General features: G+C 34.7%; 1 long non-coding RNA gene across 1 annotated transcript; it reads right to left on the reverse strand.

Moving 5' to 3' along the window:
- Positions 1-23,101: 23,101 nt before the first annotated feature.
- On the reverse strand, positions 23,102-23,951 carry LOC149151105 (uncharacterized). The gene is made up of 3 exons (XR_016263724.1): positions 23,833-23,951; positions 23,534-23,733; positions 23,102-23,455 (listed from the first exon to the last, which is right to left on the reverse strand). It is a non-coding gene; the product is annotated as an uncharacterized LOC149151105 (long non-coding RNA).
- Between the last annotated feature and the right edge of the window lie 2,201 nt (positions 23,952-26,152).

Genomic DNA, 26,152 nt, shown 5'->3' on the forward strand with positions numbered 1-26,152 from the left:
GAGTTACCCTAGCCATTAATAATAAGAATAGTTCTATTATGTTAATATAATATTAAGATTATTCTATTAATAATAATACAGGTTAACAATTTTATCACATAGATTTTTGACTCATAATTGGTTAATTTTTTTACATATAATAAAAATTAAATAAGATATTTTTTAACATAATAATATTATTTTAATTAAATAGTCAAATATAGCCGTTTCTGGGTCAATTATAACCGTTTGCTCGGTCCAGTCTAATATAGTCGTTTTTCAATCAATCTTAGCCATTGGAAAGTCTGATCTCCCTATTTAAGAGATAGCCATGATCTGATTCTTCAACTTATCCTGATAATGAACCACACTTGTTGGTTCGAAACACATTGACAAATGTACTATCATATAGTTTACGCCCAAATATTTTTTCTCATAAAATAAATAAGATTCTAAAATTAACTTTCATAATAAGATTTTAAAGTTAACCTTCATAATAGCAAAATTGAAAATTCGAACAAAAGAAGTATGTATTGTAATGAATGGAATAACATGGCTTCTCACATGTTCCTCTTATTCATTTCCTCCATTCATGTGCAATGTGTTCCCATCATTTTACTTTAGAAAAGAAGTGCAATGGGATTTCATTCCGCAACAAATATATACTCACCACCACATTTTAATGTTTAAATGTGAATTGTAATCACATAAATTTGTTAGTTATAATAAAAATAAAAGTATTTTATAATTATAATATGTTTTATTAAAATAAATATTATTATAATTATCACTATTAACCTACTTGAACCTTACCTCATAGCCTGAACCATGAAGAAAGCCATTGGTGCATATGCAATGTATCTGCAATTGGATTGGGCGATGCTGGTAGTTTTTTATACTAAATATTTTTATGCTCGGATTTTTTTAAACAATTTTAATAGTATAACTATATTCAATTTTTTTTATACGGTTTTTTTAAATAATTTTAATAATATAACAACTTTTTTGATGGATTAGATAATACCTCAACTTTTTATACCCAAATTTTATTAAACAATTAACCAACCATAAAACAGTGGACCCATAAAAACATTTAATGTAAAAATTATTAAATAGTTTCAACGTAGACTTAAATAGACTTAATGGGCATGACACACGACGAATACTAATTTATCACAGTTCACTAGAGGACACAGTTTTGGTAAAAAATTACCTATTATGCTTTAAAATACAATTTTAATATTTGTTATTTTATTTTCATGAATTAAATTAATATGTTATATAATTTAAAATATAATATTTTTTATATATAAATGAGGAAAAATATGAAAAAAAAAAAACTTTTTTAGAAAGTATAATATAAATAAAAATATATAAAAAAATTAATAATATAAAATAATAAAGCTAATTATAATAAAAAATAAAGAGATTTTATGCACCAATTTGTCTCATAAATAATGGAGTTTTATACATCATAAAAGTTATAAGTTTAAATTTAAAGAGATGTCTCTTGTTTCACAAACAAAGAAGTTTCATACACAGATTTGTCTAAAATATAAGAAAGTCTTATACATCAGTTTATACTTAGCTTAACCATTACTTAAAATTAAATTATTATTATATATCATTACATACATATAATGCATTTTCTTAAAATACTTTTAATTTGAAATTTTAACATATATCACATGATAAGAACTTAATACTATTTTTCTTATTACTTTTCACCTATATTAATTATATGACATAATAAATGTGTTATTTAGATACATAAAATGTATTTAAAAAAAAATACTTGTAGCATAAATCATATTATAAAAATGTAATAATATTTTTTTCATTTTTATTTTTTTAAAGATTTAAGAGAATTGATAACTATATAGAAATGTAATACTATCTTTCTTATAACTCTAAAACTATGTTATAATTAACATAATAATTGTGTTCTATATACATAAAATGTATTTTTTTAAAACCTATTGGTAACATAAATCATATTACAAAAAACTAATAATAATATTTCCTTTTTTATTTTTTAAAAAATTTAAAAGAATTGATAACTTATAATGTTTGGGTAAAGTTCATATTTGGAGTGAGACATCTATGACTCTTAATATATGTTAATTATATTATATAATAATTGTATTATATATAATATTTTTTAAAATAGATTATATATATATATTCTAAAAATTTAAGGGAATTGGTAACTTGATAGTTACTGATGTTTTGAGATGTATTTATTAGGGATTCTATTTATTTTGTTTTATTAAAATGTATTAATATATAGATTATGAGTAGTAAATCAATTGATTCATATTTTTCAAAATTTAATAATTAAACAACCACGCTTGTTAAAAAATAATTTCCCCTTAATAAAAATATCAGAAATGCAAGTAATTCCCACCGACATTAAAAGTTCAATACCTCACTAAGATTTCATCCCCAAAAAAATCGTTTCATTCGATTACCGTAAACAATTTAGAGACAAATGCAAATTTATATTAAATTTAATCCTTGAAAACATGTCAAAGCCACCCAGCCCGAACTCCAGCCAAGAGAGCATTGAGCAGGAAAAGAGCATACAACAGAACTCCACCCCGACTTCCCCAGTTCCATCTAAGTGAGGGAGCATATGAAGCCTTTGGGGACTAATTCTGCATCTAAATCCTTCACCGAGTCTCACCAGAATCAAATCCAAACAACCCATGCCCAACGAAATAAGAATGGCCACCATCATCACAACAACTCTAGGTTTAGAGGGCGGCATGGAATGATCCTACCATCTGGTGGCACCTCCTTCGAATACAAAAAGAAAAGCCCAAATAACAAAGAAAATGAAATTCACAGAACCAACCATAAGCGAAGAGGTTTTAATAAGGTTTTGATACCGAGAAGATCACCTCTGAATGTCAACACCGGTTGAACGTGTCGCTAGAAATGCATTGGCAACGAACCCACTTCTTTTACTACCCAAGACATAGTCTCCAGTTGCCCTTATGGCCATGAGAGAACCAACCAACGAGAGAAGTCGTCCACCCTGAACGAACCAATTAGCATCAAGTTAACTAGTACTTCTGTGAATCTGGGCACTATCAAGGAGATATTGTTGTGCTCTGGAAAGAACCAACGCATTACATGCATAAAAACACCCATTTCAAAGTACCCGATCCAAATTGGAGATTTCAAAGTACAATATGTCGGGAAGTTTTCTAATCTTGCGATAAATAAAAGCTTGTATCCCACCTATCGCCTTGCAACACTTTTCAGTACAACAACATTGCATATATCATATTGCTTGACTCCACAACAATGAGCTTTACCAAACATCTTATTCCATTTCTGTAATAAAAGCAATACGATTCCAACGTTTGCGCGAGAACAAAGTTTGTCATTCTTATCTATCTCCTTTCCCATCTTTCGAGGGGAGGTGACTCCAATGCCTTCTCTTTTGTTTTAGTTTCACATATGAGATCATTCGATTCCTATGCTTTATCCTTTTTCTTATCAAATCTATATAATTTTTTAAAGTAGAGATCATGTTTACCTGATTTGCATAATACAAATGGTTTCTTGGGGATCATATTCTATAAAGAATAACTTGGTATATGGAAGGATACACTTAGCATCGTTAAGTGGCATTAGTAGGTAGTACCTAAAAAAAATTGTTTCTTGTTACATGGTTGAGTGACCTAATAGGTGTTTAAGTTGACTAAGTTTATGCTAAAAACTTTAGGATTAACCAATACTCAAAGAAGCTTTAGAGATAAAATTAAAATTCATTTTTCTTATATTAAAAGATAGTATATACAAACATTTATTTATAAATGCACACTTATTCTATATTCATATCGAATAATGTTACATATAAATACATTTAGTATTGTCTCAAGATAGGTAGACTATCTTGGAGACACAATCACTTAGTTCAGAGAATATCTCGACCACATATCAATCTAGGAAACATCTAGATCTTAACAACTCCTAAGTAATAGGAACAAACTCCTTTACATAAAGAGACACAAGTGAGATAACTAGGAATTAAATTTCCAAGTTAACCCCTTAATGACTACTTGTCTCAATCTCAATATGCAAAGTCCACTTGTGGTCAAACATGACAAAAGAATATGTCAATGTACATATAAAGGAACAACCATCCACCGGAATGCATGGGTGTCCAACCGCTGCAACCACCAGTCTACTAGGATGTCCTTTGTATACATGGTTATGTCAACCATTATCTACATACATGAACCTGTACTTGCAAATCCCCTTCCATCACCATCATCATGGGTTTTATCGGATTACCCTCAACCATGCCCACAAGGGCTCTCAGCCACCAAGGCTCACTTCAGACCCAACTCAACCAGGCCTAGGGTTTTATCGGCACACCCTTAACCATGCCAAAGGCTTTGTCGACTGACCCTAAACCATGCCTATAGGAATCCCTATCCACTTCACTCCCACACGTGGTTTTTGGCTTACCACACACCAACACTGCAAAGTGGTTTCAAACTTACCACAAATCTTCAATTTCAAAGTGGTTTTAAGATTACCATGAACTTTATGGGGATACACATGCCTCATCAGGCTTTCATTACATACTCAACCTCTTATAGTTACCAGGTGCATACTTTCAAAAGACCACTACAAAATATCATAGACTTGCTTACAATTAATATGTGTGACTTATAATACATCATGCTAGTGAGTCTATTCAACAAAATCACACTAACTGACACTTGGTTGTCCATCATCATTTAATCTCTATTACTGCTTCTTTACCTCCTCTTTTGAAAATGTTCATATCATCCACAACATTGTCTTTAGCATTTTCAGTGATATTGTCGCATAATTATCTTGGATTTCCATATTCACATAAGTATTCTTTGTTAGAGTATCCAATTCTAACAAATCACCGCCCATTGAGTTTGTTGGCATTATGGTTCTGGTATGGGTCTATGATACAGGTGTTGTACTTGATGGAAACTCACTCAAGTGGCAAAACTCTGTTCAGGCTCTCAAAATGATGGAAATCAAGAAGTTCGCAGGTGAATGGTTCAAAAGGTGCGGACCCGCAGGTTCTCCGTCCCGGATGTGCGGTCATACCCGCAGGTTATCCGTTTAGAAGGTGCGGTCCCCCAGTTCACTCACTTCAAGGCAGAGATGTGCGCTCACGTGGGGTTTCTTATGTTTGGCCCGTGGTATTTAGCCCGTTGTTCACGATCCTATGGTTTTGGCCCATGGTATAGGATCTATTTTAGCCCCGGTTTGGATCCCTTGTATTGGTTATTGATGGTTTTGTCCCATGGTGTGATTAAGGGCGTGACTATAAATTGGGAAGGAGATCACTTGGCTAAAGCATCTTTGCAAATTGAATATCTTAAGATCTGAAATATTGGGTTATCAATGTTAAAAGCTTGATCTAAATCAAAGTAAATTTGAAGGTGAATCTATCAAGTCGTGATCTCACTGTTAGTGGCACATTGGAGGGCTGCTAATTCGGTTCAAATCAAAGGTCCGCAGGCGATTCACAGTGCAGATGCGGAGGTTCGCAGTCCAGTGAAAAGTAAAGGTGCGGAGGTCCGTAGTCCGGTGAAAGGTATAGTGCGGAGGCACGCGGAGCGCAAAAAGACGCAGTGCGGAGTTACATTAGGGGTACGCGGCGCGATACAAGGGACTGTTGCGGAGCCACGCGGCGCGACAGAGGCGCTACTGCGGAGACACAGTAGAGGCACGCGGCGCGACAGAAGGTTTAGATGCGGAGGCACAGTAGGGGTACGCGGCACGACAGACGACACAGTGAGGAGGCACAGTAGAGATACGCAGCAAGGCGGAAGGAAAGGTGCGGAGATACACAGTGTAGCAGAAGACGCTCTGCGTAGATACGCAGAAACACAGAAGGCGGGGTGCGAAGCCACGCAGCCCAGATAAGGAAAAACTGCGGATCTATCTTAAAACATTTGCTGGTTATCTTTTATCTATTGCTGCAGAGTTCTGGGTTTATATTTCTTGTATTCCCTTTCAGTTTACAGTATTCTGAGAAGTTGGGTGACTCTTCGGTTAATTGGATAAGGAGTTTGGGTGATTTGCATGTACTTGATGATTATTTGATCTTCTTGGATCCAGTTTGAAAATTGATGAAAAGTGGTCCTTGAATGAAAAGAAGTAGGGGGTTGTAGCTCCCTTCCAGGAGAGACTGGAAAACGAGAGAGAGTTGTAGCTCTCTGCAGGTTGCAGCCTCTGTACTGGTAAAGCACTGCACCAGTACAAAATCATTGTAAAAGGAGTTTTTAATTGAAAGAAGATAGAGACATATTACAGCAGGTGGTTTTCACTCACATTGGGTTTCCACCTTATATCTGGTGTTCTTTGGTGTGACTTTCTGTTTTTCTTGCTCATGCTTATTATTTTATGGTACTGACATACAAAGTAACGATCAATGTTTGAAGAAAAATTCAAAGTATAAATAAGGTAGATATATTGAAAAGAATTTGATAATACTGATTCACCCCCCGATTCACCCCCCCTCTCAGTATTATTTCCAACAATTGGTATCAGAGCAGGTCCTTCTAAAGAAGCTTGATCGCTTGAAGGAAGATCTAACATCATGAGCAACTACGAGAGGGAAGCATCAATCAGGCCACCGATTTTTGATGGGACAAACTTCGTATATTGGAAGGTAAGAGTTACTGCCTATCTTCAATCTTTGGGTACAGAAGTATGGGACATTATAGAAACAGGGTATACTTTTCCATCAGCTACTCCTACAAATCCAGCTGAGAAGAAGAAATATGAAACAAATGCAAAAGCGGTCAATACTCTTCTAGGATGTCTATCTCAATCTGAATTTGTGAAAGTTATGCAGTATAAATCCGCAAAAGAAATATGGGACAAGATTGTTCTGAGCTATGAAGGAGATGATCAGGTAAAACCTGCAAAACTTCAAACCCTCAGGATTCAATATGAGAATCTCAGAATGTATAATGATGAAAGTGTGGCTAACTATTTCCTTCGGGTAGATGAGATTGTTAATTGCATGAAAAACTTGGGTGAAGAAATAAAAGAAGTTGTCGTGGTTGAAAAAGTCCTAAGATCATTGTCCCCCAAGTTTGAATCTAAAGTATCTGCAATAGAAGAAAAAGAAAATCTACGAACTCTTACTATGTCTCAGCTATACGGAATTCTAACTGCTTATGAAATGAGAAAAGGAGGTCCATCAGATAGGAGAGAAGCTGCTTTTAAGGCTTCAGGCAAAGGAGACTACTGTGAATCAAGTCACATGCCAGAAGAAGAAGAATCAAATTTTGTCAAAAATCTTCAACGGGGTACTGGAAGGTTCAGAGGTAAGTTACCTTTTAAATGTTTTGCTTGTGGAAGAGTAGGTCATTATGCTGCCAAATGTCCTCATAAGGATAAGATTGACAAAGGAAAGGAACCTACTAGATGGAACAAGAAACAAAATGCAAATAAGAAAAGCTACTACACTCATGAAGACAGTGATGGCTTATCAAATAGTGATGAAGATGAACGAGGTAATGACTATAAACTTTTAATGGCATATGAAGATGTTGATTACATGGATGCTATAGATGTGGATAGCTTTTATGAAGATATTTCTAGACTCAAGACATGTATAGAAGAAAAGAATGTGATCATTGATACTCTACAATTTCAAATTGATGAAAAAGAAAAATTTCTTGAAAAGTTAGAATGTGAAATTGTTGGCCTTAGAAAAGAAATTGAGAAAACAAAGGCTATTAATCTTAAGTTTGTCAAAGGATCTGAAACTCTGGATGAGATCATCAATGTACAACGTTCTCCGCTAAACAAGACAGGTATGGGGTATAATGGAGAAACATCTCAAGCATCCACCTCAAAGAGCTATCTTGATGCAGCAAAAAGGAATGAGCAAAAGCACAATGGAGATCACCAGGTAAAGCAAGGACGAATTATATCAAGAACAAACAAGGACTATCAGGTAAACCAGGGGCAATCCGTCTTAAGGGTGAACAAAAGCTACAACTAGCCACAAGTAAAATCTTCTCAATTTGCTTCAAGAATGGATGACAATAGAAATTACAATCATTTGGCCGGTAGATTTGATAATCGAAGAAGTTTCTTCAATGGACAATGTTTCTCTTGCCATAACTTTGGTCACAAAGCAGCTCAATGTGTTGCATATAAAACAATCATGACTAGAGAAGCTCAAAACCAAAGAAGTATGACCGGGATTACAAAAAGGACCTATAAAAAAATTTTGACTCTTGAAAATGAAGTTGAATGTTCTATTTGCAATAACTTTGGTCATGAAGATTCTGAATGTAGGAGCAGGTTTCAGCAGACAAAGGAACAAGCCTCAAGTACCAGAACATGGAGAATAAAGGAACCACAAACAGAAAGATGTGTTATAGCATTTTATGCAGAGGGACAGGAAAATCTATGGTACATCGACAGTGGATGTTCGAAGCATATGAAAGGCGATAAAGAAAAACTTGAATCATATTCTGCTTTAGAAAATGGAAAGAAAGTTTCTTTTGGAAATGATACTCCTACAGCTATAAAAGGAAAAGGCATTGCTCAGTTAAAAGAAAAGGTCAAAGCTGGAAATGTTTTGTATGTTGATAGATTGAAGCATAATCTTCTGAGTGTCAGCCAGATGTGTGATCAAGGAACCGGGGTAATATTTGGATCAAATGGATGTCATGTTCGTGATCTTAATACAGGTGGAACAGTGATCAAAGGTAGAAGAACTCCAAATAATCTATACATATTTGAAGAAGGACAACAACAATGCTATTTGAGCAAGGATGATGAACACTGGTTATGGCATCAAAGGTTGGGGCATCTAAGCTTCTCACAAATAAGGAAAGCATGCAAATATCAGGCAGTTCGTGGTCTTCCAGATATCAAAATTCCAGACAACACCATATGTAAATCATGTCAGTTTGGAAAGCAAACCAGAACTAACTTTCCGGAGAAGGAAGGATCAGCTAGCATGCCTCTTGAGCTAGTCCATACAGATATATGTGGTCCATTTAGGAAAAGGACACCTCGAGGAGAAGAATACTTGATATTATTCATTGACGATTTCTCCAGGTTTGTTTGGTTAGGACTTATGAAGCACAAAGACGAAGCATTCGAAAAATTCAAATCCTTCAAAGCCTTGGTTGAAAATGAATCAGGTTACAAAATTAAGTGCCTCAGGTCCGACAGAGGTGGGGAGTTTACCTCAAATGAATTTTTTGATTTCTGTGAAGAACATGGGATAAGAAGGGAATTCTCTATAGCTAGAACTCCTCAGCAAAATGGAGTGGTAGAAAGGATGAACAGAACAGTCCAACAAATGGCTCGTGCTATGCTTGATGAATCTGGAACTCCCGCAACTTTCTGGGGTGAAGCTGCATATGCTGCGGTTGTTATTCTCAATAAGACAAATGTCCGAGTGAACATCACTCAAACTCCTCATGAGCTCTGGTATGGTGAGACTCCTTCGGTAAAGCATTTCAAAATTTTTGGGAGCAAATGCTATATTAAGAACACTGATGAGCAACTTGGCAAACTTGAACCTAGAGCAGATGAAGGCATTCTTTTTAGTTATTCTCCTCATAGCAAAGCATATAAGTGCTACAATAAAAGACTTGGAAGAATTGTTGACAACATTGATGTAGTGGTTGATGAAAAAGGATACATTCCAAGGCAATTAAATCATGAAAATATTGAAGAAAATGAAGACTACCCTCAAAGACAGAATGATGAAGAAGAAGAACCTCAAGAAGCACCAGAGGAACAAATAAGGATAGAAGAGAAGACTCCATCCAGGTACGGTCAGAAGAATCATCCAGAATCTCAGATTTTGGGGCAGAAAGAAGCAGGTGTACAAACAAGAAGAACAATTGCAGAAGCTTCAAGCTATTTGGCATTACTCTCCTCCACTGAACCAAAAAATGTAAAAGAGGCATGCAAAGATGAATGTTGGGTCAAAGCAATGGATGAAGAATTTGAGCAGATCAAAAAGAACAACACTTGGGAGTTGGTTCCTAGACCAAAGGATAATAATGTTATAGGGACAAAATGGGTCTTCAAAAATAAGTTGAATGAAAATGGGGAAGTAATTAAAAACAAGGCCAGACTTTTTGTAAAGGGTATGCGCAGCAAGAAGGAATAGATTTTGAAGAAACTTTTGCTCCTGTTGCAAGACTTGAGGCCATCCGAATGTTCCTTGCTCTCTCAAGCTTTCAAAAGTTCAAAGTATTTCAAATGGATGTGAAATCAGCCTTTCTGAATGGAGACTTAGAAGAAGAAGTATACATTGAGGAGCCAGATGGTTTTATTCTTGGAAATGATCCAAATCTTGTATGCAGACTGAAAAAGGCTCTCTATGGTCTTAAACAAGCTCCAAAGGCTTGGTACTATCGTTTGGACAAATATCTTCATCAACAAGGTTTTTCAAAAGGATCAGCAGATAGCAATCTTTATATAAAAATTGAAAATGACAAATTGCTAATACTTGTTGTATATGTAGATGACATTATCTTTGGCAGCAATGAAGAAGCTATGAGTCAAAGCTTTGCCTTGGTGATGCAGAAAGAATTCGAAATGTCTTTGCTTGGAGAACTAACATAATTTCTTGGTTTGCAAATCCAACAAAAGGAAGGAGGGATCTTCTTGTCTCAAACCAAGTATCTCAAGCAGATTTTGAAGAAGTATGGCATGGAATATGCAAAACCAGTATGTACACCCATGGTCACAGGATGTAGCCTCAGTGAAAATGATGAATCAGCAGCAGTGCATCAACCAACCTATAGATCTATGTTTGGAAGTCTACTTTATTTGACAAGAACCTGACCGGACATCATGCATGCAGTAGGAATAGTTGGAAGATTTCAGGCAAATCCAAAGGAAACTCATCTTCAGGCGGTGAAGAGAATTTTCAAATATCTTCAAGGAACTCAAAATTATGTCTTATGGTATCCTAGAGACACAAATCTCACACTTCATGCTTATACAGATGCAGATTGGGCCGGAAGCGTGGTTGACAGGAAGAGCACAAGTGGTGGTGCATTCTTTATGGGTTCCAGATTAGTATCTTGGTTCAGCAAGAAACAGAGTTTGATTGCCTTGTCTATAGTTGAAGCGGAATATGTTGCTGCTGCATCTTGCTGCACTCAACTCCTTTGGATGATGCAGACATTGCAGGATTTTCAAATCACTTGTACACCACCTATCTCCATCTTATGTGATAATACAAGTGCAATCAGCATTTTAAAGAACCCAGTGATGCATTCAAAGACCAAGCACATACCGATCAAGTATCATTTTCTCCGGGAACAAGTGCTTGAACAAAAGGTCAAGTTGGAGTATGTTCCTTCTAAGGAACAAGCTGCTGATATTCTCACCAAACCATTTCCTAGGGAAACATTTGAATACCTTAGGCAAAAGCTGGGGGTTGTTGATGCATCATCTTGTTGTTGAATCTCTTTTGATTGTTGGTCGTACGCAAGGTTCATCTAGGTTATATGCGTACTTGGTTGCGGCTTGATCGAAGATCGAATGGCACAGGTTCAGGGGGAGCATATAATGCATTGTTGGCATTATGGAGGAAGTGCAGAAGGAGAATCATGGATGCTGGTCTGAACATTGTTGCAATATGTCTCTATCTCCTTCATGGTGTTTGGTGGATTATGGTTCTTCTTTGCAGATCTGGCTTATAGTCAGGGGGAGCATGTTCTTAGGGGGAGCATAACCCTTTGCTCTTGATGTCAAAGGGGGAGAATGTCGTTGAGGATCTTGAGGTTGCCATCAAGTCCAAAGGGGGAGATTGTTGGCATTATGGTTCTGGTATGGCTCTATGATACAAGTGTTGTACTTGATGGCAACTCACTCAAGTGGCAAAACTCTGTTCAGGCTCTCAAAATGATGGAAATCAAGAGGTTCGCAGGTGAATGGTTCAAAAGGTACGGACCCGCAGGTTCTCCGTCCAGGATGTGCGGTCATACCCGCAGGTTATCTGTTCAGAAGGTGCGGTCCCCCAGTTCACTCACTTCAAGGCAGAGATGCACGCTCACGTGGGGTTTCTTATGTTTGGCCCGTGGTATTTAGCCCGTTGTTCACAATCCTATGGTTTTGGCCCGTGGTATAGGATCTATTTTAGCCCCGGTTTGGATCCCTTGTATTGGTTATTGATGGTTTTGTCCCATGGTGTGACTAAGGGCGTGACTATAAATTGGGAAGGAGATTACTTGGCTAAAGCATCTTTGCAAATTGAATATCTTAAGATCTGAAATATTGGGTTATCAATGTTAAAAGCTTGATCTAAATCAAAGTAAATTTGAAGGTGAATCTATCAAGTCGTGATCTCACTGTTAGTGGCACATTGGAGGGCTGCTAATTCGGTTCAAATCAAAGGTCCGCAGGCGATTCACAGTGCAGATGCGGAGGTTCGCAGTCCAGTGAAAAGTAAAGGTGCGGAGGTCCATAGTCCGGTGAAAGGTACAGTGCGGAGGCACGCGGAGCGCAAAAAGACGCAGTGCGGAGTTACATTAGGGGTACGCGGCGCGATACAAGGGACTGTTGCGGAGCCACGCGGCGCGACAGAAGGCGCTACTGCGGAGACACAGTAGAGGCACGCGACGCGACAGAAGGTTCAGATGTGGAGGCACAGTAGGGGTACGCGGCGCGACAGACGACACAGTGCGGAGGCACAGTAGAGATACGCAGCAAGGCGGAAGGAAAGGTGCAGAGATACGCAGTGTAGTAGAGGACGCTCTGCGTAGATACACAGAAACACAGAAGGCGGGGTGCGAAGCCACGCAACCCAGATAAGGAAAAACTGCGGATCTGTCTTAAAACATTTGTTGGTTATCTTTTATCTATTGCTGCAAAGTTCTGGGTTTATATTTCTGGTATTCCCTTTCAGTTTACAGTATTCTGAGAAGTTGGGTGACTCTTTGGTTAATTGGATAAGGAGTTTGGGTGATTTGCATGTACTTGATGATTATTTGATCTTCTTGGATCCAGTTTGAAAATTGATGAAAAGTGGTCCTTGAATGAAAAGAAGTAGGGGGTTGTAGCTCCCTTCCAGGAGAGACTAGAAAACGAGAGAGAGTTGTAGCTCTCTGCAGGTTGCAGCCTCTGTACTGGTAAAGGACTGCACCAGTACAAAATCATTGTAAAAGGAGTTTTTAATTGAAAGAAGATAGAGACATATTGCAACAGGTGGTTTTCACCCACATTGGGTTTCCACCTTATATCTGGTGTTCTTTGGTGTGACTTTCTGTTTTTCTTGCTCATGTTCATTATTTTATGGTACTGACATACAAAGTAACGATCAATGTTTGAAGAAAAATTCAAAGTATAAATAAGGTAGATATATTGAAAAGAATTTGATAATACCGATTCACCCCTCTCTCAGTATTATTTCCAACAGAATTGGCTGAACTCAATAAAAAAAACTTGAATAATCCAAAACAATTACCACATTTCCATAGACATACTGGCCAATCACTTTATAAATCCTTCATGAAATTGTAGAAAATCAGACAAGGGGTCATTCTAGTTGAACTATAAGGTGTACTATGGGAGAAACGAAACCCGTAGATTCACCGGGAAAGAGCCTTGGAAAAATATGTGGTGGCCTTGCTCAATTGCCCCCCGCCCCCCAATTTGCCTAAGCCATAATATGGCCAAATTACCGCGCTGCACCGCTTCTGTACAGACCTGCACGAATCCCGCTGGGTCATACCATGTACTTCAGAAAAAACAACTAAATCCCCATACTATAATTCAAGCCTCCCATCATCCACAGCTGAAAAATGAGCAGGATTAGCGTTGCTAATAGACGCCATGTGTATCAAATACAATAAACTCTGGTCCAAAAATTACAAAAAACACTAAAAAGAAGAAATATCTTCTTCAGTTATCTCTGAAGTCAGCGTAGATATTATAACAACAATATTTAATTCTTGTAGTTTATTACAACAAGAAACAGCTCGATTTTGCCAATATCAGCTTCGGTGAAATAGAAATTGCCAGATAAATGCCACATTTCAACATTTGATTAGTTCGACATGCTACACGTAGGAGATTGCATAACCGCTCAGATCTATTACACTAAGGTTGAATCTACATCCTTTTTTAATGCCACACTCAGGTTGGCTCTACAAACATCTTGGAAACCAATGAATTTGACGCAACTAACAACACCCTTTCCGCTACATCTACACACAGATCGATGTCTCTTCAATGCAAATTTGACGGCTACAATTAGAACTCTTCACAACTCTTCATTTCATACCATGTAAAATTTGTCAGTTCACTCGTTGGCTACACATCAACCTGCAATGCCAACAACACTCATGTTTGATGGCTCAATCACAACGCAGAAAGAAACTTATTGGGCCGAAACACCCACACGCTCAATGCATATACAATGTATGAAACATCACGTCTATGATAGTTGTATTGCTCATACGCAACCCCACAGTCACTTAACAATCAAATAAAAAATAACTGGACGAATCCACAAACGTTGGGGCTGAAATTGAAATGGTCACCTCACCTGAGGCAAGCCATAAATCCCATGCTATAGGGATTTTAATGCACCTGAGGCAAGCCATAAATCCCATGCTATAGGGATTTTAATGCCTTATAATACGCATCTTCGGAGTAGTTTATGATGATGGATGGAACGTTGCTATGGATGATGGTCATACATAGCGTGGAAAGTATCTTGATTTGCCGGCAGCTCCTTTTTCCCTCCTACGCCGGTTTGCATGTCCTGGAGGTCTGACAACGAGCCGCCGCCACTGTTCTGCAAGGACGACTGAATTAAAGCACGCATGCAGAACAATCTTTTACTTGAAATTCAAAATTTGAAATTTGAGCGCACTTCATGAAAGCCCATGCCCTGGGGTGAATGCATGAATGCCAGTGGGTGGAGAGGATGGCAATGGGGATGTCGCTCAAGAGCTTCGCGTCATATTCATGTACCCTACATTGTATGTTCAGGTTTTACTAAAAGCTATTTCATGTATTACTTAAACTACATCGTATAAAATTACCACAAAATTACTGTTCTATAATTTTTTTCCACTCATTTTAATTAAATATATAGTCCGTCAAAGCTCCGGTTTTTGTTTCGGGTGGCGTCTTTATATCAATAGTTCTCGCATCTAGGCTTGATATTGGTATTGATATCGTTGTTTATATTTTCATATGTCTTTGTTAATGGCGTGAAACGAGAAGCATAAAAAAGGTGTTTTTAAAGAATTTTAAATAATTTGAAATAAAATATTTTTTTATATTAATTATTGAAATAAATAAATTTAGAGATTTTAAATTACAATCAATAAAATAATTTATATTAATATTAAATTATATTAATTATATAATTTGAAGTTAGGTTGAGAATTTAAAATATAAATAGAAATGAAATATTATTATATTAGTATTATTTATATAATTTATAAAATTAAAATTAAATATTTAAAATATAAATATAAATTATGTAAATTTAACATTATTTTGAGTATTATAAATTTTAATAAAAAATAAATATTTATTTATGTATTCAAGTTTTTTTTGATCCATAATAAATTAAGCAAAGTCTTTTGGTAGAAATCACATAAAAAGATTTTTTGGCGGACGCTTTACCAACAAATGGGGTTCCTAATTAATATAATAAAAATAAAAATTTAATATATATTTGAAATAATATTTTTTATTATAGTAATAAATAAATAAATTTTATAATTTTAAATATAATATTTAACTTCTTAAATATAACCATTAAAAATATATATATAAATTGACATGAACATTTTAATTAACCTAATTAAAAAAAGAAAATTTAAAATATTTTTTTATTATGGAAATTTATTTTATTATAATAAATAAATTTTAAATATAATATTTAAGTTTTCAAATATTTTGATGAAAAACTCATTCAATATAATCTATACTAATTTTAATTATACATATATACGTTCCATCACATAAGAACTTGAATTTCAAAATACATGGACTCTTTTTATATATATATCAAAAAAAGCACATAGAGTGGGGATTAGAGCTCAACATATTTATGTAAGGGCTATAATCCCCACTCCGTGTGTTTTTTTTAAATAAATACCCAAAAATATAATTTTATATATACGCACAAAATAAAAATAGAGTTCATGTATTTTGAAATGTATGAAAGTATGTATATATGTATAATTAAAATTAATATAGGTTATATTCAATAAGTTTTATGTGAAGTGATAAATGGGCTGAGATAAACTATAAATGAGAAATCATAATTGTAATTAAAATGCGGTAGAGATATTTTATTCCTTTGGACTAGTATTGGTAGATCCATAGTTCAATGGATCGAGGTTGGTTTTGGGAAACACACTAAAAAAATTGTTTTAATTATAATATTTTTTATTTTCACTTGTTTTATATAATTTGTAAGTAGTTGACATTGAAATATTTTATTTATGATTCATATTCTCCACATTAAAATGTTAATACAAAGAGAAAACATTTATCTTTATAAAATGCTATACATTTTTCTATAACCCCAAGTTATTATAAATCCAAGGCAATAATATTAAACCCAAGGGATTAATATTATAAACCCAAAGCATATAAACTGAAATATAAATATTATAAACCCTAAAATAAATATGGTTGACCATGGTTGACCATGGTTCATTTTCATATTCAGAAAATATTTGTCACAATGTGGCATTCAACCATGGTTGACCATTCTTGAGCATGATTGATTTTCAAATCAAGCCAATCTTTGTGACAATGTGACGTTGGGCCATGGTTAATTTTCATATTGAGAAAATCTTAGTCACAATGTGACATTGTGTTGAAAAAGGTGTAACTAGCTTCAGTCTTCATAATGAAATGATCTTTGTAAATGATGAAATAAAAGAAATAAAATTATTTTTGTATGCCTTGTTGCGTGGGTTTCATGAGCAATAGGTTTATTTGTTAGTGGCTCACATTGAGAGCCTTAGGATTTATTATTAAGTCAAAGAGTCAATGTCATGTATGAAGAAGCTCTTCTTGAGCTTATGTTTAATGTATACAAGTCTATAGAAATGTCAAGAAGCCCTCCAAATGATAAGCACAATTTTCTTCATCATGTCGGCCTGCAAAATGAATAAAAAACAATCATGTCGGCTCAAATAAAGAGACACAATGGTTCCCTCTCTCATGTCGACATATATACAAGGAAAACCACAATATATAGGCGTGAAAAGGATCTACATTATAAGAAGGATAGGAACTCAGATCCTTTGAAATCTTGGACAAGTACAGTGGTTCAGAAATATCCGATGAGTACAGTAGTTTAGTGTTGTGGATGAATAAGGATCTTTGTGTTTTTCGGTGATGTCTCGGCCTCCTCATAGTATTAATGAAGTAATGTCTCGACATACTAAGATGTAGTCCCATTGTCCACATATGTGTAATGAAGATCTCTCAATAATATACTCTTGGCATACCTTTGTCTCAACATACAGTCTTGACATTCTTGTAAAGAGGAGGATCTTAAACTATCACTCTCTGTCTCAGCATACATTTAAGATGCAACTATAATTTGAGCATAGAAGTAATCATAGTTAATACATAGTCATAAGCATGATGAAGATCTTGGTATATATATACATATCTTAGTATAAAGATCTTGGTGTTATGGTGAAAGTCTCAATGGAGGAGCAGCAATGATCTTAGTGGAAGAGTAGCAATGATCTTAATAAAGGTGTTGCAATGGTGCAACTATAATGATATATGCGGTGCAATAATGATGACCTCAGTGAAGCAACAGTGATGATGATGATCTCAGCAGCGACAAAGAAGAGGATTGGTGTCTTGGTCTTGGAGTGGCCTAATAGGTCAAGGGTAATGGTCTTGGTATTCGTCAATTGGAATCTCTATAAGAAAAATTTTGTGTACTGTGTTTTCCTCTTAAAGAGTGAGAGGTTTTGGCCCTGGCAGAAAGCCAACATCTTGTGTCCTTGTCTCTTTTGTTTTGGTAACTATTTGATGAACTAAGAATGCACTCTAATAATAAAAGCGAAGATAGTGCTAATAAGAAACAGTTAAAAATACCTCACAAATAGTTATCCTGGTGAGAAGAATCTTATTAACATAATTTGCACTAGATTCTTCAACATGGTATCAAATCTAAGGTGTTGAAGTCAAAGGAAGGGAGGCAAAAAGAGATATTCAAGGATCATTTTTCAAGAAGGGCATCAAAGAAAGTTGAAGGGTTTTGTGTTTCAAAACCTACTTCAGGGATTGAAGGATCAGTCTACAACAGCAATATACAATGGTAAGGGCTTTTGTCTATATAATTAAGGAGAAAGTCTACAACAACAAGACAATTTAGTCCTACAGTAAGGTTGATTTGGATCCTTATCTAAAGTTCTAGGATCAAGTAATCTCAGTCAAAAGATGAAGCATTCAGAACTCGAGTACATATCAACAATTTTGGTGTCTCCCACAGTTTCAGTCTATGTCATACAGTGATCTCAATAATAACATGATGGCATCATAATAGTGACAATCACTACCTCGGATTGAATCATTTGCTATAAAGAATACAGTCTTGACAACTCATATTCATGATACTTGATGGCATATTGAAGTAGACCATCTGCAACATAGCGCTCAGAAATAGGTCCAGGTACTATAAGGTGATCATAGAAAGTAACCTTGATATTCTATGATTCTACATGATGATGAATACTACAAGGTTCACATGTGTGACAACAAGAATTCCTAGATGTCTTTCCGAAAAAAAATTATTAGGCTTCCCACAAAAAGAGAAATTGATTTCAATATAGAGCTAGTTCCAGGAGCTACCCCAGTGTCAAAATCCCCTTACCGAATGAGTATGCCTGAATTAACAAAGCTTAAGATGCAGTTACAAGAGTTGCTAGACAAAGGGTACATTCGCCCAAGTGTATCACCTTGGGGAGCCCCAATGTTGTTTGTGAGAAAGAAAGATGGGACCTTGCACCTATATCTCGATTATAGGAAACTAAATAAATTAACTATTAAAAACAAGTACCTGTTTCCAAGAATCGATGATTTATTTGATTAAGTCAAGGGAGCGACTCAGTTTTCTAAAATTGATCTATTGTCAAGGTATCATCAAATCAAAATAAAAGTGCGAGTAATCTGCAAGACAACATTTTGAACCCATTATGGTCATTATGAATTTGTCGTCTTACCGTTCGGGCTTACTAATTCCCCTGTAACTTTCATGAGTTAAATGAATAGTATTTTCACCCTTACCTAGATAAATTTGTTTTGATTTTTATTGACGACATTATTATATACTCAAGGAACTTAGAAGAGCATAAGGAGCACCTTCAGATAATGTTGAAAACCTTAAGAGAAAATTAGCATTATGCTAAGTACAACAAATACGACTTTTGTGAGGATCAAATTCAAAATTTTGGGACAGAACAAGTGAGTGAACACAAGCTATTAAGTGACAGATAAAAACAAATAAACATAAGTACCTTATCATTGTAGGATCGCTGCTATGATTTCGAGGAGGGAGGCTCTAAAATGAAGCGAAGGAAAAATTTTGGAAGGTGATTGTAGCTGCTACAATAGGACTTTATAATAGGCTTGCCCAAATCCAAAAAGAAAAATTATTCTATCATGGTAGTGGTGGATAAGTTGAGAGGAAAAACTCATTTTATCCCTATCACATATACTTACAAAATTGTTGAAATTGTAGATATATTTATGAGGGAGATATTTCGGTTGTATGGCATGCCGAAAGTAGTTATTTCCGAACAGGATGTAAAGTTTACTTCTGCATTTTGGAAAGCCCTTTTTACTGGGTTAGGCACTCATATTCAATTCAGTACAACATACCATCCACAAATAGAGGGGCAGACAGAACACTTTCCTAGTTTTAGTTGTTGATGATTTTCAATTATGGGTGAACACTTTCCTAGTTTGAGTTTTCCTTTTTTTCTTGCTCATGTATTTTGGTATCTACATTTGTTATTTTACATAATCTTTTCTTTTCTTTTTTTTTCTTTTTTTTTGTGGGGTTTAAACATCTTCCATATATGTTTGTAGTAAATTATGAATCAATATTGTCTTTGTTTTATGACATGAGCATTGTTGGATTGTTCATTTCAAAATAAGAGAGAATAGACATTTAAAATGTTCAATCAATTAAAAATTCCTTACCAAAGAACTAGCTTAAAGCTATTTATTTTTTTTCATTTGAGTAACTAGAATGCATGGTCGAATTAACTAGAATTCAAACCTTCTAGATCCATCCTTGGTTCCAAGCCCTTATCGCATCATAATATATTTTGCCCTTATATATTATTATAGGGTCATATTGTTATAGCACAATCAACTTTGTTCAATAAAATTAGGGCATTGTAATTTCTAGCACTCCAAAAATTTATATAGCTTACATTGCATCAAGATTTGTATAAATCTAAACATGAAGTGTGATGTTAAACTCTCAACCTAGCCACTTACCTTTTCATTATGATGCACCCATTGAGGCAATAAGCTGAAATATCCAAAATAAATAAAATTAGTGAAGTGCTTATTCAAAAAGCCAAAAGTCTTGCTTCTGATACAATTGGACAATCAAAAGTCTTGTTTTGGATGTAATTGGAGAATGGAATTTTACTTTAGTATCTACAACATGTTGGAGGAGGATTTGTTGAGGAGTTGTGTACATTATGTTACAGGGCTCCAAAGATAAATAAAGGAATTGTTAATATATATATATATATAATAAAACTTAAATAATACTACACCACTTATCAATAAATTTTTCATCTCTAAATGTTAGTAGTTAAGTGGTAAAGGCTCAAATCATTATCTATTTTTGCAGATTTTCTTATATGGCATGTATAGTGTACTTTTCTTTTTCATAAATTCAACTTTAGTTTTCTTTTTCATAAATAAAAAATTAAAATAAATCTAAATCCATATATATGCTCTCTTCATGTACATGATACATCTATTATTATAACTAAGCAAAGTTCCTTGGTAATGATATGTTTTTTCATGCGTGCAACATTGAGTAAGATATAAATATAAAAGTAACTTAACTTGCAAACTTGATAACTTGTACATGAAACAAATAAATCCATTCTAACTACATTCCTCAAACCTGATGTAACATTGATAGAATATAACATCAAATCCACATCATGAATTTAAAAGTCAATGAAGACATTGTCATACACACAAGTTCAAATTCATGTATTTGTATTCCAAATTTGTCTAGTTATACATTTTTCTTTTCTACAAAATGGAACTTCATTCCCAACATAGATAATGGAAGTTCATGCCCATGAATGACATTATGGAAATGCCGCCTCATGACTGATCTAGAAATTGGGTGTATAAGTCACCATCGCCACTCTTGGCACTCCCAAGTGCATTTCCAAAGTGATATTGCTGCAAAAATTCAATAACCAATTAGTTGTAAAATCCAAAATGCATATAATCAATTTCGTTAATTAATGATAAGTTTTTGGTCAACTACTCATTCTCACCATGAAGATCTAAGGCAATGGAGAAGTCTGCCCTTCCTGGGTAGATGGTGGAGCACTTGGTGATGGATATAGGCATGGTTCAGGGGTGATGGATAAAGGCATGGTGGGAAAAAAATTGGAAAAATGTAGTGGGTTGGGGCGATGATACATCCCTATTGGTTGTACGATAGTGGGAATAACCCTAGGGCGAGCGATCACCCTAGGGGGGAAATTGGAATGTTGAGGGTGGATGATTGGAACAATGAGAAGGGCGGATGGTTAAAGGGGAGGGGTGGGAATTGGGAAGGGTTTGGGGAGTCGGTTATAGGCATGGGAGAAGTACTGATTGGAGAAGTGCTCCTAATGCTATAGTTTCTTTCATCGACATGCTCATCAAATAATTGGAGTCGACAAGTTGGCCTGTCAACTGTAACAACAAAAAAAGTTCATATAGTTATGCCTATGCATTGCAAATGATAGTATATCATATTTCACATGAAAAAATGCATAACATCAGATTTACCATTTTTGTGTATAATAGAATGTTGCACTAACTCAGGCATGTGGTCCACAGTTCTTTGTCGTTGAGAAGACAACTCCAGCTATTCATTCATGCTCTCTTTTTTTGCACGAACTCGTCCAACCCTTTCAAATTGTAGTTTATCTTTCCCTGCATTTGACTTGTGACCACAACACCTTTTCTTATTGACTGGGCTCAAGAAACTATGTTTTCTCTTGGTAGTGATCTTGGATGGAGTTATAGTATTGAAAAACATTTTGTTGTATTCTTGACATACTTTGTCTACCAAGTTGTTTAATGCATATGCCTGTTCCAAATTTGTAGGTATTATGGATCTCAATTTCTCATGAGTTGATGAGTTAACACGTTTCATCTCATCATCTTCAAATAATGCACTATCTGGTCGTACATTGGTCGTTTCAACATTATATGAGAAATTATCTAAATTATCATTGCTTGTTTCATTATGATAATTTAGAATGGGAGGAGAATCAAAGCATGGTAGAAGCTCTGTTTGGATTTCTGGGCCCAATATAGGTGACTCATTCAAATCAAATAAAATTCTAGGAATTTCTGTAGTAGGATTAGTGACATTAGGGAATACATTTTCACCCAAGCTAATGTTACTTGCCAACATCTCAACTTTCAATACATGTTTACAGATGTTTCCATTTAAGGCCCACTTGCAATTACAAAAGTGTAGAGTGGAATCTTTATATATGACATTGTACCAAATATCACGAGTATTGTTATTTTGGCTACGAACCCAATAATCGTTGTTACTCTTTTCATCAGGCACACAATCTTCATTTGGGATTTGGTTAGCTCTACACCTGGATGAATTCAACTGTTCCTCAATTTTTCTGGGTCGTACAAAACCAGCTTCTTTTAAACGTTGCATATGATTGTAATATAATACAACCTTTGTCAACAACACATAAATCAACCAATCAACCCGCCTATGGCATGCATTGTTTTTCTCACTTAGGTACCTCTGCTTGATATACCGATGGTAAGACTCAATTGCATTATTTGTATTTTGATTGGAATGTGAAAAATTTCTGTACGCTTTTGCCCACATATCTGTAGAAAGAAATTTATTGGTTATGAATTAATAACTATACATATGACATGCAAAAAAGAGTCATTAAAGCCACTTATAAGAAACTTACATATTTTGTTGTTGGCTAACCAAGTTGCTTTAAAATATTCCAAAAACTTTGTATGGTCACTGAATCCTTCAAATAAATTTTCAACTGCCTTTTTTACAGATTCATCATCTGCACATGTGTGCATGATTTCTCCTAAAGCACGGAAAATTCGGATTTGGTTTTCCCTTCCTTGGACTTTGTTTCCAACATTCTTCAACCATGCACGACGAACATGCCACACACATAATAATATTGTACAGTTGATTGAAGACCTGGAATAACATAATTTTTAGAGAGAATATACATTAAGAATATTTTTATGTCTCTTATAAAAAGAATAAACACATCACCTTAATGCTTCAATTTCAGCAGTAGCATCATCTGTAATGAAGGCTTTAACATGCCAATCTGGTTGCTCTTTCTTCCCAATGGCAAAGAGAGTTGACATCCATTTACAAATATCAACTATAGTATTGCGTGATGATATCACCCAAGCTACTGGAACCCCATTGTGATGTTTGTCGAAGACCATTAAAGTGTAAAGTTGATACTACATTACAAACAAAGTACATAATTATATTTATATAAGATACAAGCATTAAAATGGTGTTGAATAAATGAATTAGATTTAGGGTAATTTTGTACTCACCCCGTACTTATTTGTACCAAATGTTGAATCCATTGAGATTATATTGTTGTGAGAATATTTTAGCATCATTGAACGCATCCACTTTGTCTGTATGCCTATGATAAAAGGGATGTTTTCAGTAAGATCTTGTTTTTGGTAGAAGAAAAAGCTCTCAGCGTGTTCCTTATACCAACATTCTACACTGATTGGATCACTTTGATCTTTAACATACTCTAGCCTTATGGTATCATTGTAAATGTTTAATATATCTTGTCTTGTCATGTATGTATCTCGAGATGTCCCTGTGTATAACTCACCGAATCCATCCTTCACATCAGAGATGAACTTATCCCATATCATTGTAACATTAAAACCTCTTTGGATTAAATGTTGGACAATAGATCACATATCCCTTGTTAAATGTGGTGCATAACTGAATCTCATAGGCCTACCGATTGCATCTTTTCCATGACAAACAACATTGGATTTATCAATATGCCTACATGCAGTATATATTATTACAGCATCATCTGGTCTAAGTTGAAGTCGCCGCACAATGAAGTGACATTGGCAACCAACTTTAATACTTTCACGTTGATTGAGTTTTTTGTTTTGATCTGAGGATGCACTCATAATTTTGTTGTTGCACTTCGGACCATATGCACACCAATAACTATATATAAAACATTTACAACAAATTAGATATAAAATTTATGCATATTGAAAAGAATTATACATATATTGAAAAAAGATATAAAGACTCACATCATGTACTCCAGATATGTTGAAAAATATGTTTGTCCGATATCCTCTGCTTTTTTACTTCGTTGAGAAGCAAGAAGAAATTGAGTGGGTGCCCGTTCACTCGATTCCTCTCCTCTTATAAAATCATCAAGTCGACAATATGGAATAATTGCAACTTGGTCCCCATTAATCTCTGTCCATGTTAAATCTTCTGCTGAAAATTCAATCATATCCTCCAAGTCTTCAACTTCCAACTCATTAATCCTCTCCCACTTCTTCATTCTTCAAATACCTATAAAAATTGCATCGAAAATAATTTGGTTTGAGTAGATATTATGGTCTTGATTAATGCATATCACTAAGAATAGCAATCACATTTTTAGGTAACTATTTTATACTTTTCACGTAAACCACTTTGGTAAAGGTAATATTTGGGTCATTAATCAACTTATAGATTTCATACAAATTTAGACTAACCATGTATGACATATGATGTCTTTGTGGAGGTGGTGTCACCATGTTGGTCTCATGGTACAACTTGTGATGAGTGGTTGAGGTGGAAGGGGTCGAAGGGAAATACAATTATAGATTAGTTGGGTTTTATGTTTTTTTAAATCTTAATAAAATGAGATATGCTAAAGTAGTGTCTATTGTTATTGATTATGAATTGATATCTATTATTTACTAGTCATCTAATTTATATGGTTGCAATAGTTTCATTGAACTTTTCTAATCAAACATATTGTTTTTCAAAAACACAAGCTTTGGAAGTAATTTTTTTTTACTTTGATATATATTGATATAAACTTTGCTGCTAGTTGTAAGAATTAGAATCCTACTTTTGTCGGTACATTTGATGAACTCGGTAGGTTATTTATTTATTCAATATGTGTGTGTTTTTATTAAAATGTGTTAGTTGTATTTCTTTCTCCACTTATAAATAAATGTTAAGAACATTGATTTGGCTCCTAAGACATAAAACTTAATAAACCATAACCGGTTCTATATCATTTGGTAACAAATTTCAAAATCTCAATGACAAATACGTGAATTATTTCCATTTTAGTATAACAAAATTTCCATTTAGATATTAACAAGAGTATTTTCGGAACATATTTCAATTTGTACAAAATAAATTATTTTATGGCCCCTGTGGGGAAATTTAGTTTGTTCAAGTTATGATTGCTTTTATGTGTCTTCCTTCACTTATGATGTGAAAAAGTAAGCTTAAATAAACTATGAACAAAAGCTCTTGAAACTTGATGCCCTTTGTTCAAAGTCCCACTCCTAATGAAGTAAAAATGCTTTGGTTAGTAAAAAAATATGTGTGGATTATGGACCACTTAAGTTATGTGACTTGTGAAAAATAAAAAAACAAATTAAAAACGATGTCACACTTCGTTTCTCTTAAGAGGCTAGCTATAAACTTTCATTCACAAATATGTAGTGTTCAATTAAAAAAACAAAATTATATCTTGAATAAGTAAAAACTTACATTACTTAGGGTTATTGGTTTAGCTTACATCATTATGGGTAGATAAAATTTGGATACTAAAAAAATAATTTATTGATAGTCCACCAAAAAAATCTATTACTC

Source organism: Pinus tabuliformis, chromosome 9 (genome assembly GCF_031772625.1).
Source record: "Pinus tabuliformis cultivar Carrire ecotype Pingquan chromosome 9, CPIR1, whole genome shotgun sequence".
Lineage (NCBI taxonomy): Eukaryota > Viridiplantae > Streptophyta > Pinopsida > Pinales > Pinaceae > Pinus > Pinus tabuliformis.